The sequence below is a fragment of the Armigeres subalbatus genome, chromosome 1 (assembly GCF_024139115.2).
Source record: "Armigeres subalbatus isolate Guangzhou_Male chromosome 1, GZ_Asu_2, whole genome shotgun sequence".
In the NCBI taxonomy this organism is placed as follows: domain Eukaryota; kingdom Metazoa; phylum Arthropoda; class Insecta; order Diptera; family Culicidae; genus Armigeres; species Armigeres subalbatus.
The window spans coordinates 33,814,804-33,830,472 of NC_085139.1; the positions used below are offsets into that span (position 1 = coordinate 33,814,804).

The following is a 15,669-nucleotide window of genomic DNA, read 5'->3' on the forward strand; positions in this document are numbered from 1 at the left end:
GTTTGACGGAAAAATTCATCTAGTTTTGGAAAACTGAATCAAATTTGTGCCCAGACTGCCGGATATCGGAGATATTCCGGATTGTTTGAGGGCAAATAAAAAATGCCATTTTTTGATCGCTTGTATTTTTTTTTGCATGTGTGAAATATTCGCTCTAGAGCTTTTCCTGAGTTGATTGATATATTGATGACGCAGATCGGTCGGCAAACACCTGAGATATGGCCGTTTTCGTGAAATCCGTCAAACCGGTTCCGAGCAAATTGGCCAAAGTTATACTTTTTTCAAATATATCAGTATGGGTGTCAAACTCCATTGTTTATAAAGACCATAAAAAAATATTATTGATTTAGGGGAGAATGGTCTAAAATACACCAATGGAAAAAATGGCCCAACGTAACCGTTCACGCAATATTTTGACTGCTGGAGAACGTAGATATTCCGGATTGTATGAGGGCATGTCAAAAATGCCCTTTTTGGTAGCTTGGTCGCTATTTTAAGTATGAGTGGAATTTTGGCCCTTTTATGCAGAAACTAGAGCTTTCTCTGAGTTGATTGATATATTAATGTCACTGATCGGTCAGCAAACACCTGAGATACGACTGTTTCCGTGAAATCCGTGAAACCTGTTCTGAACTGTGGCTATTATGGATCATTTTTCAATTATACCAATATGAGTATCAAACATCACATTTTTTAAATGCCATAATAATGAGGCATTCCACGGGGGCATGTCAGTCGATCCTGAGCGACCATTTCGAAAATATTTGAAACTCTGCACAGTTTTTCAATTTCATCTAAATCGTCATTTTTCGATATCAAATCTTCATATTGAGCCACGACTAACTTTTCAAAAGGGTGTATGTGAAAATGGTTCAAAAATATTTAAAAAGCTGCACAGCAAAAACGGAATGTTCGATTGTTATGATTTTTTCAGCAAAGTTAGACAACTAAATGGTGATTCTTAAGAAAATGTGCACAGTAAAAAAAAATTTTTTTGACGTAGAACTACGTCTGTCTTTTCTATATTGGGGTACACTTTACGATTGCAAAAACTGAAAAACGTCACGAAAATATGATAGACTTTGATCGTTAATAGCTTAGCCGTTCCTCGATGGATTTTCAATTTTCTTGGACCATTCGATCAAGGAAGAGCCAACGCTTCATACCCAATGTACACTGAAGTCGTTTTTTACGCGGTTATTTTTACAGGAATTGTTTTTTATGCGATTTTTTCCACTCGAATTTTTGGACTTCCGCGGTTTATCCAGACATTTTTTGGAATTTACGCGGCTTTTTACGTTGTTTTCATCTACGCGGCCCATATCCCCTGCATAAAAACCGACTTTAGTGTGTTACAATATCAATGTATGATTTCAACTTCTCTATTGGTAATCTATTGGCATTTCTTTAGTTATTAATTAAAAGCTTTTTATGCCACCATTGCAGGGCTTTTAGCTGGTGCAGTTGGTTTCTGCTAACTTAAACGTGCGTTTTCTCTCGAAAGCTTGGGGGCGTTTGACGGCAGCTTCTTGCTTACGTCTATTGATGCCAGTAGAGTGGCTCAAAATTTTCTTCGCTGCTGCAATGATTGCGTTCTGGTAAACTTTCTTCGGCTCGTTTTTGCTGATTCGTAGGTGTCTGCCAGAGAAAACGCTAGGTCCGACGCTACTCATGTGAAGGTATAATAATTATTAGGGAGTGAGTGCTAGTAATGGACCCCGTGCGTATAATGGACCCCCTGAACAAAAACCGAGAGTTTACGCTTGAATCTACAATTTCCTGCCAACTTCCATAGGATAAAGTTGCTTCACTTATCAGGGTAGTAGCTCCATACAATTGTTTTGCACTGGGAGACTGAAATTCAGTTATATCAACTAATTTATTAATGTAAACGCGCTAGAGGGTCCATTACTAGCACAGAAGGGGGGTCCATAATAGGCTGCAGGAATATGTGGAAATGGAACATGTAAATCAAAGGGGGGGAACCATAATACGTATGTAAACAAACTCGATGTTGCGTATTATGGACCCGGGGGTGGCCATAATAGGCAACCTGGCTACATAATTTTAAAATACATATTTCAGTAGTAAAAATGAATGTTTTACCATGTGCCAGTGGCGCCGGGAGTGGGTGGGACAAGTAGGACATGTCCTACGTATGAGAATATGTGGGTAGGACAGTCGAAGCATTGTCCTACCCATGATTATGGTAAGAACATACCATATGGATAGCTAAAAGATGTAATACTATCAATACTATTTAAATTTTTAGATCTATAAAAATATCATTAAAACGTTAGTCTTGAAGTTTTTAATAGTATCTGCTCTTCCATAAAATTGTTGAAATTTTTTTGGAAGTACCTACGTTATTATATCTGCTAGTTCGAAGAGGCTCAGGCTTAAGGATAAACTTAGCTAAGACTGACTGTACTTGTCAATGTTTGCTTCTCCGTAACTGGCTAGAATTTAGGTATGGCTATGGTAAACTGGCTAGGTATTTACTAGATACGACTTTAGTCAGTTGGGAAAGGAGAGGAATGTTAGTGTGTTGTTATTGTTGCTACTAGAGAACAAGAAAACCTCTGCATCCCCATATACCACAGAACGGAAATTTTGTTAACTCGGTTGCTGAGCTCATCTCCAAAAGTTGAGAAACTAGACAAGAATATGAGAGAACAATCGCAGAAATATACGAATGTGAAGTTTATGATGATTGTAGTTCATCCGGATGTCTGGTAGCCGGCCAATGAGAAGAAGAATTCTGAAAGCTTCCAAGAGATTATTGGAATCTGTAGGAATCACAAATATACCTACGTTTGCAAGAAATTTTAGAATTTTGAAAGAAATTGGTCTGAAATTCGGAGTACATTGTTCTTGAGATTTCAGAAAACCCGTAAATAGTAAGGTTCGAATGTCTAGATGTTAGTAATAGACAGGAATCCATAATCACTTCTGGAGATTCATGAAAATGTTTGAAGACATGCTTTTTAGAAATGTTCTATAAACACTGGAAATGTTATTATTGTCCTAGTAGTAATAGGGCGTTTTATAACTGAAGATGTCCGAAAAAATCTTTTGAAATCTGAGAGGATCTCCGGAAAGTCGCTGAAATTCTATAGAAGTATTCTATAGATTTGATAATCCAGTTTTTGTCCTACCCACGTCTCGGAAAGTGGCTGCGCCTCTGCCATGTGCTATGTACGAAACGCGATGCTGATACCTGTTGCTTGTCATCTAGTGCTGCAGAATGGCAATTTGTCATGAGTCTTACTCTAGCGAAGCGATTGAAGTAAGTTTCCGTCGTTAAGGGGTCCATTACTAGCACTCACTCCCTATCAATAAACTGCCAAACTTCTTTGTCGCGTCTACTCTGACTTCCTCCATATGATGACCACCAAACGCCATTGACAGCCCAGCCCAGCCCCAACGCAATGGTTTTTTTCTGACTTAGTTACGGGTGCTTAGTCTCTGTTCCAGTTTGCGTCGTACACTATCAGCCAGGGTTGTGCTTTTCAAATTTTGAAATCGATTATCATTTAAATGTAAACCTAACTAATACCAAATTAAAGTCAATAATGAAGTTCAATCGGATGTTTGGCATTGTGTTTTGGTGTTAAGTTCAAAAGTAGCATTTACCAATGCTTCGAATCGAGATACAATTATCGAACGATTCTTACTCTCTAGCGAGTTTTTATCAATTGATAATTTGGATATGTGAACGCTTGAGAGTGTTGTTTATCCTCGATTATTTGAAAATTTTATTTTTATCTTCTTTTTCAAATCAATCTCAGGAGCATAAGATAAACGCTTGCTTTAGTCCAATCGCACAGAATAGTCGAAAACCTGTACATTACATACAGCTACGTAGTTCAACGTCACCTTTGCGTACAACCCGATTGGGCTGCACCTTTGAGTTTTTTGCCTTTAAAAATATCATTTTTGTCACAAAAACTCAAATATCTCAAAACCCTATCTTTTTTCGAACGTAATTTTTTTAGGGAAAACGGTCCATTATATTAGCTATCTACCATAAAAATTTGGTGATGGTAAACTAATAAACAAAAAAGTTATGACATTTCAAACATTTCACAATTTTCACATTTAGTAAAAAAAATTTTTTTTTCTGTGTAAGTTATTTCGAGAATTGCAGTTTGATGCAGATTTTATTGTTAAGGGACGTGATTTAAACAAGTTGTTTTCATGATATTTTGATTTAATTATTCATAGCATCTATAAGAAACTTAGACACGATCCAGTGTTGTGATCAAAAGTATTGATAGTGTCATAATTTTCATTGCACGTGACTGGCGAAAAATTCTTTTAATAGTGTTGAAACCTGTTGATAATAACGTTGATAGAAACATATCAGAAATGTTATTTTTAAGACAAAAGCTGCAAAATCAAAGATTTATATACACGTGTACGTCTATAGTTTACCTGCAAAAAATATACCTCTTAGAGAATAGACTTTATGATCGGGAGGAAACGGGTATCTTCAATAACAACAAATGCATGATAGGTACATACCATGACAATGCTCACGAAAAAGCAAAAAAATACTACTACTAAGGTTGTTAAAGATCTTATAGTAATTTTTTCTTCAGTCAAGCAAATGACACCAAACTAGTCAGTAAAAACTTAAAAGTGATTTTGTTTATTGAAATATTACGAACAACATGAGTAGCCGCTTTCTCAACTGTTGTAGGCCGTTTGATGGAAAAAAGTGTTCAAAAGAGTTACGAAATCTCACCGAAAGCACCATAGATAAACTGAAAGCGACTGGTTATGCTCCAATGTCCACATTGAATACAAATTTACGCATTTGCACGTCCTGCCGTCTAAACGTTGACAAAAGAGCAATCTGTATATCATCGGTTGAGCAGAGCGCAGGAAGTTCGAAAACGACAGCAACTGAGGAATTGCCAGATGTATCGACAACAACTGAGGAATTACCAGAAGTATTAAGTGCTGAGAGCCTTGCCACCGTACCATCAGCGAAATCTGTTTCAACAAATCAATCGGAAGATGAGTGTATCCAAAAGGTCAACATCGAACGCTTTAACGAGGGCATAGCTGGGATAAAAGTGACTCCGATTAAATGGAGTAAGATGGACTACGTTTATTACCCGGAGAAAAATACCGTGAAATAAACGAAGCTGTACGAAGAAACCTCTTCAAATTAGGACCTGATGATGTGGAAAATACAGACTACGATGAGGTAATTATAAATATGAAGGAAAGGTTCTCGAATGCAGCCACGACAAGGAAAGAAAAATTATTGATTTTGTCGATGCTGCCAAGTTCGTGGTCTATTCAGGATGCCATTGATGAGTTCAAAACCAATAGAAATACAGTAAAAGAGGCAAAACAATTGAAGAATAACTGTCTTTCAACCAAAAATACTAGGTCTAGTACTGCATTAACAGATGAGACAAAAGAAATAGTAGTTCAATATTTTGAAGATGATGAAGTAAGTCGAGCTATGCCTGGTCAAAAAGATTATGTATCAGTAAAAAAAGATGGAAAGCGTCAAGCAATACAAAAACGATTAATGATGACGACTTTGAAAGAAGCGTACACACGCTTCAAGGAAATTCACGATAATATTAAAATAGGTTTTTCCTCATTTGCAAGCCTTCGGCCAAGGCAATGTAAGCTTCTTTCCAATTCAGGAACACATAATGTGTGTGTGCACAACCCATGAGAATATTAATCTTATTTTACATAGTTTGAAAAGAATCAATTTAACAAAGGATATTAAAATGTTAACTGGTAGTCTTTTGTGTGAAAATACAACATCAAATTGCTATCTACGATCTTGTTCGGATTGTCCAGATTCTTCATCATTGGAAAATACTTTATTCGCTGAGTTTGAAGAAAAATATATTGATCAGTTATCATTTGAGCAATGGGTGACCACGGATAGGTGTGACATAGAAACTATTGTAAAACCTGTAGATGAGTTTGTGTCATATTTTTGCTTGAATTAGAAAGTTTAATCCCTCACGATTTCATTAAAACAGAACAATCCAGCTTTTTAAAAAATACGAAAAATACATTACAAAATGGTGAATTTTTAGTCATTTGTGATTTTTCTGAAAATTACAGCTTTGTATTGCAAGATGAAGTGCAGTCCCATCACTGGAACGTACAACAAGCTACAATTCATCCATTCGTTATTTATTTTAATGGAAGTACGCAAATTGAACACTTAAGTTTTATTATAATTTCCGAAGATTTAAGACACGATTCAGTATCCGTAAACTTGTTCATTGAAAAAATGATTAACTTTTACGCGTTGATAAGCATAAAGAAGTCAAAAAGATATATTTCATGTCTGATGGAGCAGCGTCGCAGTACAAAAATCGTAAGAATTTTTCGAGCCTATGTCAATTTAAATCAATGTACGGAATTGATGCAGAATGGCATTTTTTTGCTACATCACATGGCAAAGGTCCTTGTGATGCTATTGGAGGAACAATAAAGCACATGGCCACAAGAGCAAGTTTAGCCAAAGAACGTGAGCATCCAATTAAAACTGCGAAAGACATTTTTGATTGGGCAAATCGTAGAAAAGAAAAAGATTTAACCAAATTATCATTTTGTTTTACTACTACTGAAGAGTACGAAATAAAGGCTTCAGAGCTCAGCGAGCAATTTAATAACGCGAAAACGATCCAAGGAACCCAAAAATTTCACTGTTTCATTCCATTGTCGGAAAATAAAATTAAAGCAAAACTATACTCAAACTGTGCTGATAATAATTCAAAAGTGTTCGATATTTTAAAAAATTTGAATAAAAATAAATAAAAAATAAGTATTAATAAACTGTTTTCATGATATCATAACCCATACCAAAATTCAAACCCAAAACTCTTAGAGTTTCTATAACAACATTGTGTAACTGCCACATTTAATTTAATACTTAGGATAATATTAATTCATTTTTATTTATTTATACATATAATATTTATACATATAATATACATAATATCGATGAATACATAAATATGGAATATCATACAAACAACTTGTTTAACTCACGCAAGGCCCTTAACAATAAAAATCAGCATCAAACTGCGATTCTTGAAAAAAAAAATACACGGAAATTTTTTTTGTTTACTATATGTGAAAATTGTGAAATGTTTGAAATGTCATAACTTTTTGTTTATTAGTTTACCATCACCAAATTTTATGGTAGATAGCTAATATAATGAACCGTTTTCCTAAAAAATTACGTTCGAAAAAAAGATAGGGTTTTGAGATATTTGAGTTTTTGTGACAAAATGATATTTTTAAAGGCAAAAAATTTTTTTTTACTGTGCACATTTTCTAAGGAATCACCATTTAGTTGTCTAACTTTGCTGAAAAAATCATAACAATCGAACATTCCGTTTTTGCTGTGCAGCTTTTTAAATATTTTTGAACCATTTTCACATACACCCTTTTGAAAAGTTAGTCGTGACTCAATATGAAGATTTGATATCGAAAAATGACGATTTAGATGAAATTGAAAAACTGTGCAAAGTTTCAACTCAATAGAAAATCATGAATTAAAAATTTTCTTAAATTTTGATGCTGTTGCTTGGAATCGCTCTAATACAAAAATTGTTAGTATAGGGGAGAATCGTCTGAAATGCACCCATGAGTCCAATAAAATTGTATACACTGCATTTCGGAGGGAATGTTCCGATCAACTTGCGTCGTTTAAATTCCCCTGAAATCTCTTTCTGGATTACCTCGTATAAATTTCTGGAAATGCTTATTTACCTCATGATTATTTACTAGAAAGTTCTTCTACACTTTCACGAAAAATTCATTTAAATTTATGCTTCACAAAAATGTTTTATAAGTTTACCTGATTTTTTTTTCAATATGGAAACTACTGAATTGTAATTCAAACCGGCTTAAATGGAGTGTTGGGTTTTTAACGTCAAGTACATAGGGGCTGGTAACCTTTTTATTATGCGATTGATAAATAAGATACTAATGAAGGGCTATGAAACATTTTTGGTTACGGTGGGGCGTTTTTCCCAAGCACTTTTTGAAAACCATTTTTTCACGACTTTTCAAAAATGCTTTAATACGTGTTCTCTGTAATATTTTTATATGACAACTCACAGGCAATGCATTTGCAACTTTTTATACAACCAAATAACACAAAGTTTGCATAAATTGCGTTGAAAAGTAAAAAATTATCATAAGTATTGCCTTAGGGGGGCATATTACACCGTCTTACCCTACATGGAAACCATCGATAGGATCCAATATTTTTTTATCTTTACTTCAATTTATTTTAATTTTTTCGTACATTAGTATTTCAGTTTAAGTGGTTGGCCATCTGGCTCTTCATATTTAGTTTTTTTTTCCTTTTTCTCTCTTTTGCATAGATAGGGACACGGCAGGTATTTCCGTCCATCGTCATAGGGGCTAAAACCATCGAAAACAACGTCCATTTACTAGAACTCCACTATAGCAGAACGTATCTCCTGAGTTTACAATTTGATACGGATGAGTTTGTCAAAAAAGATATTGGTTTTCGAGACTATGACGAAAAGACGAAAATGCCTGCCTTAACCCTAATTATGTTTTGTGTTTGCTTCCATTTCCGTCAACGGTTGATTGCTTACGCTGATAAAGTACATTGGCTTCATGTCGAGCGTCAGTATTTCAGAATATTGATCGTTTCCGCACATTGATTTTCTTAGTGTATAATGCATTGTGCGGGGAATTATAACCATGGCACAGTGATTGTTCTTCCTTTCTTGGAAGTGTCACGATGTCAGCATTCTTTCCCGTTATTACCGATGTCGACTCCATCAGTTGTAAGGCTAAACAGTTCCCCTCAGGATTTTCCGGTCGTTCCACTCATTGGGGTCAAAACCGCAAATTCCTCAGTGATTTAAAGGTGATCATCAACTTCCCTTATGAAGACAACTACCTGCACCATGTTTTTAACATCAGTATTACCATCGATTGCGAGAGTAGAATTTGAAGCAGACAGCTTGTTCACATAACGTAGTTTTCAAATCTTTTGCATGAACGAGTAAAAGTTCACCTGTAGGGGAAGGTGGGTAGACTTGATCCCCGGGGAGACTTGATCACCCCCTGTTTTATCGAGAACTAAAGTAGTTTTGCTCTAGCATATTTTTTGTATAGATCCTCTAGACAAATGACCTTTATGTGGTGAGTTATTTTTTGGATTGACAACCTTATTTATTCTACAGGGCGGTTTGTATGTTTTGACCTTCCCAAAGATTTTTTTATTGGCCACGCGAAATTTGAACAACTTTTCATAACAATGACCAAATGCTTTCGTTTTTTCACAGTACAAAGCCATAAATATGCTTAATGATCTGTACTAATGAAAATGTCAACACTCCATCAAAGTTTTAGGATATTTGGATTTGAAGTTATTACCTCAATATGGGGACACTTGATCCCCCCTTAGTCATCCATACAAAAATATGGCGAACAAATTCAAAAAAATATAAATCTGTTCTCAGGCTTCTAATTTTTTGTAGATTTGACAGATTTGATGAAAGGTTGGCAGGAAAAATTATTTATCGCGTAGATATCATAGAAAGGGGATCAAGTCTCCCCAAATTTTAAAATTGCATGTGATGTCGAATTTAATAACAAAAATCGTTCATAAATACGCACAGCAATTCGAATATTCCGCTTATTTTGAAGGAAATATATTTAAAAAATCTGAGGGCACCTTTCTAATTTTATCAAAGCAAGTACTTGGAGAGGGATCAATTTCCCCCGAATATTTTAAAAGTCGATTTTTGCCAGTACTCCAAAAAATCGATTGGGTATCAATAACAACAATAATTTAAGGACTGTCATACATCAGTAAAGTTAAATACTATACTAAAGTTTGGAGTTCGGATGATAGCATAACATGTCACATTCTCTGTTTCAGCTTCAGTATCCGACTGCTCGTGTATTTCGCTTACCATATATCTTAAAGGCAACTTGCTCATGCTTGCCCAAACTCAAGCCACCAGCGATGTTTCCAAAAACAATTTAATTACAACCATATGACCCTGCAGCGTAAGCATAGCTGCGCCCATGCGGAAGGCTAAAAACAGTTGTGCTTATTCAACAGGCAAAAGTGTGTAAACAAGAGAAAGGTTCGAGGCGACCTTGTAATGGAATTTTATGACCTACTGAGAACGGAATGTAAACTATAAATTTAAGGCTTCGTTCTCTAGGATTGAATTTCAAGATGTTAATGTGAAACAGATTTGAATAAGGCGAAAGATGTAAGGGATGCTACACCATCCCCCTTTGAGAAGGAATGCCCAGAGCGTTCCGATAAAAGTTGCTGGCTTGAATTTGAGATAACATTGCTATAACTATTATATTTTTTTTTAACATTTTTTTCCTGTTTTGATATTATTTTTAGTGAAGTTTAATTAATCTATTTTTATGAACTTCTTGTATATCTGATTTTTCATTTTTGATTTTAACGTTTGGATGATTTATTTGAACCACTGTATATGGTCCTTTGTAAACTGCATCTAATTTATTTCGGTTTTCATTTGTAATCATTACCTTATCATTTACTTGAATTTCGATGGGGTTACTATTCATGCCTTGCTTTTGAATTCGTTTATTTTTCTCCTTTTCTATTAAATATTTGGTTTTAATTCTAGCTGCTTGCAATTTTTGTTTAAGTTCAAACTGATACTGATCTAAATTATAAATTGGTTCTATTGCTTTTGGATCAATTAGATTTTGAGGAAGAACTGCTTGATGACCGAAAATTAGTTCAAATGGAGTGTATTGAAAATCTGGACGTGGAGTCGTGTTGTAGCAAAATGAATAATAAGGTAACCATTCATCCCAATCACTATGTGATTCATTGACAAACTGTCTTATATATTCATTCAGGCAACGGTGATTCCTTTCAAGACTTCCAATAGTCTGTGGGTGGTAAGGTGTTGAGAAAGATTGCTTCATATGTAATAGTTCAGCGATTTTGTCAAAATTTCGTTTTTATACTCGGTACCTTGATCCGTTCTAATGATTGAAGGTGTTCCATATATCAAAACGAAACTTTCCACAAACGCTTTAGCTAAAGTTTCTGCTTGTTTATTTGGTATTGCCTTGATGATTATATATTTGGATAGGTCGCATTGTATTGTAAGTGCATACCTATTTCCTGTATTAGATTTTGTAAATGGTCCAATTGTATCCATGGCAATTGAATCGAAAGGTTTATGCGGTGTGGGTGTTAGGACAAAATTTTCGTTTGTTTTAACTGTGTGTTTGTTTTTCTGACAACTTGAACATGTTTTGACAAAATCAAAATAGATTTCTTCATATTTTTCCATGTGTATTGGCACCTTAACTTTTGATAAAGTCTGTTTGAACCAACTTGGCCTCCAATACACGTATTATGATATGATTTAATTATGTTTTCTATTTCATCTTTGTTAACAACCAACTGTGGTGGTTGATAAATCAAGATGTTTAAATTCTTCAATTCGTTGTTACAAGCTTGCTTGAAAGTTTGAATATCAGTTATTCGGAAGATTTCGTTAGTCAACGCTAGAGCTAACAACTTTACCTTCAGCTTATTTGCAATTGCTTCAATTTGTTTCACGATTTTACTTAGATTCTCATTTACTTCGGATAGCTTTGTGTGATAAATGTGTCACTAAACCAGCCCATTTCGATTGTTCAATTTTCGTTGGGCAAAGAAACAAACACTTGCTCGATCCGTTTCACCGTGTGTGCACTGCACTGCCACTTAGGTTTGTTCACCAATAGTAGTTCAAATTTTGCGACTTTGATTCGATTTCACTTTTCAGTGGCTAAGTTAATCTATCACTATTCACACTTTCAGTGATCTCTGTCACGGTATGCCAACTAAAGTTTGGAGTTCGGATGATAGCATAACATGTCACATTCTCTGTTTCAGCTTCAGTATCCGACTGCTCGTGTATTTCGCTTACCATATATCTTAAAGGCTACTTGCTCATGCTTGCCCAAACTCAAGCCACCAGCGATGTTTCCAAAACAATTTAATTACAACCATATGACCCTGCAGCGTAAGCATAGCTGCGCCCATGCGGAAGGCTAAAAACAGTTGTGCTTATTCAACAGGCAAAAGTGTGTAAACAAGAGAAAGGTTCGAGGCGACCTTGTAATGGAATTTTATGACCTACTGAGAACGGAATGTAAACTATAAATTTAAGGCTTCGTTCTCTAGGATTGAATTTCAAGATGTTAATGTGAAACAGATTTGAATAAGGCGAAAGATGTAAGGGATGCTACACTATATTTCTTAAAGAGTCTGTCTGGAAATCGCGTATGTTTATTTACTTTTGGCTGTGATACATCGGAAATCAGAAAAGGGGATCAAGTCTACCCAGTCTCCCCTACCGTACCGATTACCGAGGCAAGCTAATGCTGCTGAAGGAGACTTTTTCCTTAGACTAATCAATGCCGTTAAAAGCCTACATGTATTCCTTAACCAGTTCTCCGTCCTATAGAATAGTTTCATTCGTTTTGCAAAAATCTCACTAACAGCTAAACTGGCCCATACTGCCCAAAACTTGTCTCCATGGCGAACATTGCACTTTGCAGGGAATTGCTCCTTGAATTCATACCATGTACACAAATCAATACCATTCGAATACAAAGAATTGATGAATTGGTGAATTGTTTTATTTCTCATTTTTGTGTTTTTTTTTCAGCAGTGAGCACGCCGGATAACAACAAAACACGACGCAAATTGAGCCTAAATTGCCTGTTTTGCGATTGTTATTGATATAGGAGCATGTTATTAATAATGGAACAGATACCCTAGATAACTAAGATCGATATCCCAGCATATCATCAGTATCTTTGCTCAGAAGATTGAATGTAGAATGCTTGGTTTTGTAATGTCGTTTCAGATCATATTCCTTCAACACAGCAACACTTTCCGAACAAATTAAGCAAACCAGCTTTCCTTTGTTCAACGTGAAAACGCGATGTTTCACATCAACCTTTCGTTTCATCAATTCAAAACAGGTAAAAAAATGTTTTTTTGTTTCAAATTCAAATAAAATAATATATTGAAAGACAATAAAAATAAAGGCCTCGATTAACAGGCCTTTTTTAACCAGTAATATCCTACAGTATGTAACAATAAATTATAAAAAAAACTTCCCGGGCCAAACAGAGAAGCTTCTGCCACGGCGCGCGGGCCACAAAAAAGGAGCCGATCGAGGGCCGCATTCGGCCCGCGGGCCGTACGTTTACATAAGAATTTGATAACCTAGATTGGAACAAGCGCCCTAATTGGTGGCTGATTCGAAAAGGCGCAACGGACCCTAATCCGATCTTTACACTCACCAAAGCGTTCTTGTAGTGTTACATCCCGGCCAGATGATGGATCTCAGATTTTCTTGTCCTGGGTGGGGTGTTTATAATCATCCGCAGGAGTTTGTTTTGAACTCGTACAGGTACAGTGATTTCAACAAGACGGTACACTTTGTCACCGTCTTGTCAACCTGTTGGCGAAATAACTTGCTGTCGAGGGTCAAGCCAAGGTAGTCGGCCTTATTGGCCCATTCCACAGTCGTGCCATTGAGAATGATTCTACAGTCCCCAGGCGGAACATGTTTGGGTGATTTAAAGTGGGGGAAAATGATGACCTGGGTCTTCGCCGCTCTCTGGTACTCTGGTACTCTGTCAGGGCATCCAGGCTTCGTTGGAGTTTTGCCACAAGCGCTCTGATCATTCTACCGTTGTAGACGATGGAGGTGTCATCTGCGAACAGAGACAGAATGCCGTTCTGGAGGTTCTGGAATATCGGAGGTGAACAAATAGAAAAGCAGGGGCCCGAGGATACTGCCCTGGGGGACGCCTGCGACGATGTTGTGCGCATAGGAACTCGCTCCGCTGATTGAGACCCGGAATGTCCTTGCCGACAGGTAATTGTTGATGATTTTCACCAGGTAGCTGGGTAGATTGTAGCGTTGTAGTTTGTACACCAGGCCATGTTCCGTCTGAGGACGTTGGTAACTCGAGTCAGTTGGTGAACGGTTGATCGACCGCGTCGGAAACCAAACTGTTCCTCGAGCAAGGTGTTGAAATTTTGGCAGACTAAAGTAACCGGTGATGAATAGCTTTTCCGAATAGCTTGAATAATCCTGAGTAAAGGCTGATGGGACGATAACTTTTGGGGGAGGAAGGATCCTTCCCAGGCTTCCGGATGGGGATGACTTTCGCTGACTTCCAGGACGATGGAAATAGTAGCTGAGCCGGAGACACTGATTAAAGGTCAGTGAAAGGTGCTCAAAGAACGGATCACTCAAGTGTTTGAGCTCGAGATTCAGAATGTTATCGAAACCTGGGGCCTTCATGTTCTGCCCAATATTGTGTGAGCTGGCGAAGTGACGACCTATTTCAGCGACGTTCTCTACAGGAGTTATCGAGCGATCCTTAGAGCCATTGTTGTCTACTGATATTAGAGGCGCATCCACGTTCCGAATCGTGGGTAGGACAATCAGGAAACGCCAATTAGGGCAAAAAAACTGATATTAACACTAGCATTAAACGATTCGCATAAATTTGTAGGTGTTACAACCCTAGACTGTTGTATGAGAGTAGCATCTTGGAATCCGTTACCACAGAGGCACCAACAGTCCAACAGTCGAGATCTGTTCTGGCCACATGCTTGCGAATATGTTAGGGGAAAGAATTGACACCTATTAAAGAAATGTACCGAGGAGAACTCTACGACGTCGCATAGGTGTCACAAGAGGTTTTACAACTGTTAGGAAGGTATAACAGTAGGAATCGTTTTGGTGGATTACGAAAAACAGAAAAAAAGACATGCAGAATAGGAAAAAACGAACCTACGATCGAGCCCACAACTCCTCCTGCTTATACAGTCAAACCTCCATGAGTCGATGTTTTATGACTCGATATCGACTCATGGAAGCAAATTTTGCTATGTTGAAAAATATTTTCTGGGTTACTGTGATGGTCCCTTCAAACAGCTTCCCAGGGATTTTCTATTCCACATCTCGATATTTCCATGAGTCGATGGTCCCTTCAATATCGACTCATGGAGGTTTGACTGTAGTGGGCTTCGTGGCCGTGCGGTTAGCGATCACCGAGATTGTCTCCGATTTGAGAAACCGTTCTGGTGATGAGAAATCGATGCACATTATACCTATACTGCCGATGGAAGCACAACCATCGCATGTTGATATAAAATCTATTTCAAAGTGGACCTGTTTGCTTGCGGTGACATATAATCAATTCTAAAACATTTAATTTTAACATGAAAAGTTCTTGCAGAGAATACTCACATAATTTGAAATTTTTTTTTCAATTTTCAGGGCAAACATTGCTTTTCTAAGTTTATTAAGGTCTTCCAAGAAACTGACATGCAGGATTTCTTATGATTATCAAATATCATTACGAACTTTCAGCAGAAGTCACGAATCAGATAAATTTGTATAAATCATCAATGGTTTCAATCAATTATTACTAACTGCTAGAATTTTATAATAACTTCCTGAAATGGTTATGGATCTAGCGATTGAAAGCAAACTACCAAGAAATCGCATGATTGTCAAATTTTTTTTGGGAGCTCAGAATTCTTTACGGATCAGATTTCAAATGGGAATTGGGATTTTTGTGGTTCCTCAGATG

The 15,669-nt window shown here is 36.6% G+C and overlaps 1 protein-coding gene across 5 annotated transcripts in view; it reads right to left on the reverse strand.

Annotated features, from left to right (window-relative positions):
- Positions 1 to 15,669, reverse strand: part of LOC134223620 (protein glass) — an 82,572-nt gene that overhangs the window by 40,831 nt on the left and 26,072 nt on the right. The window lies entirely within an intron of this gene.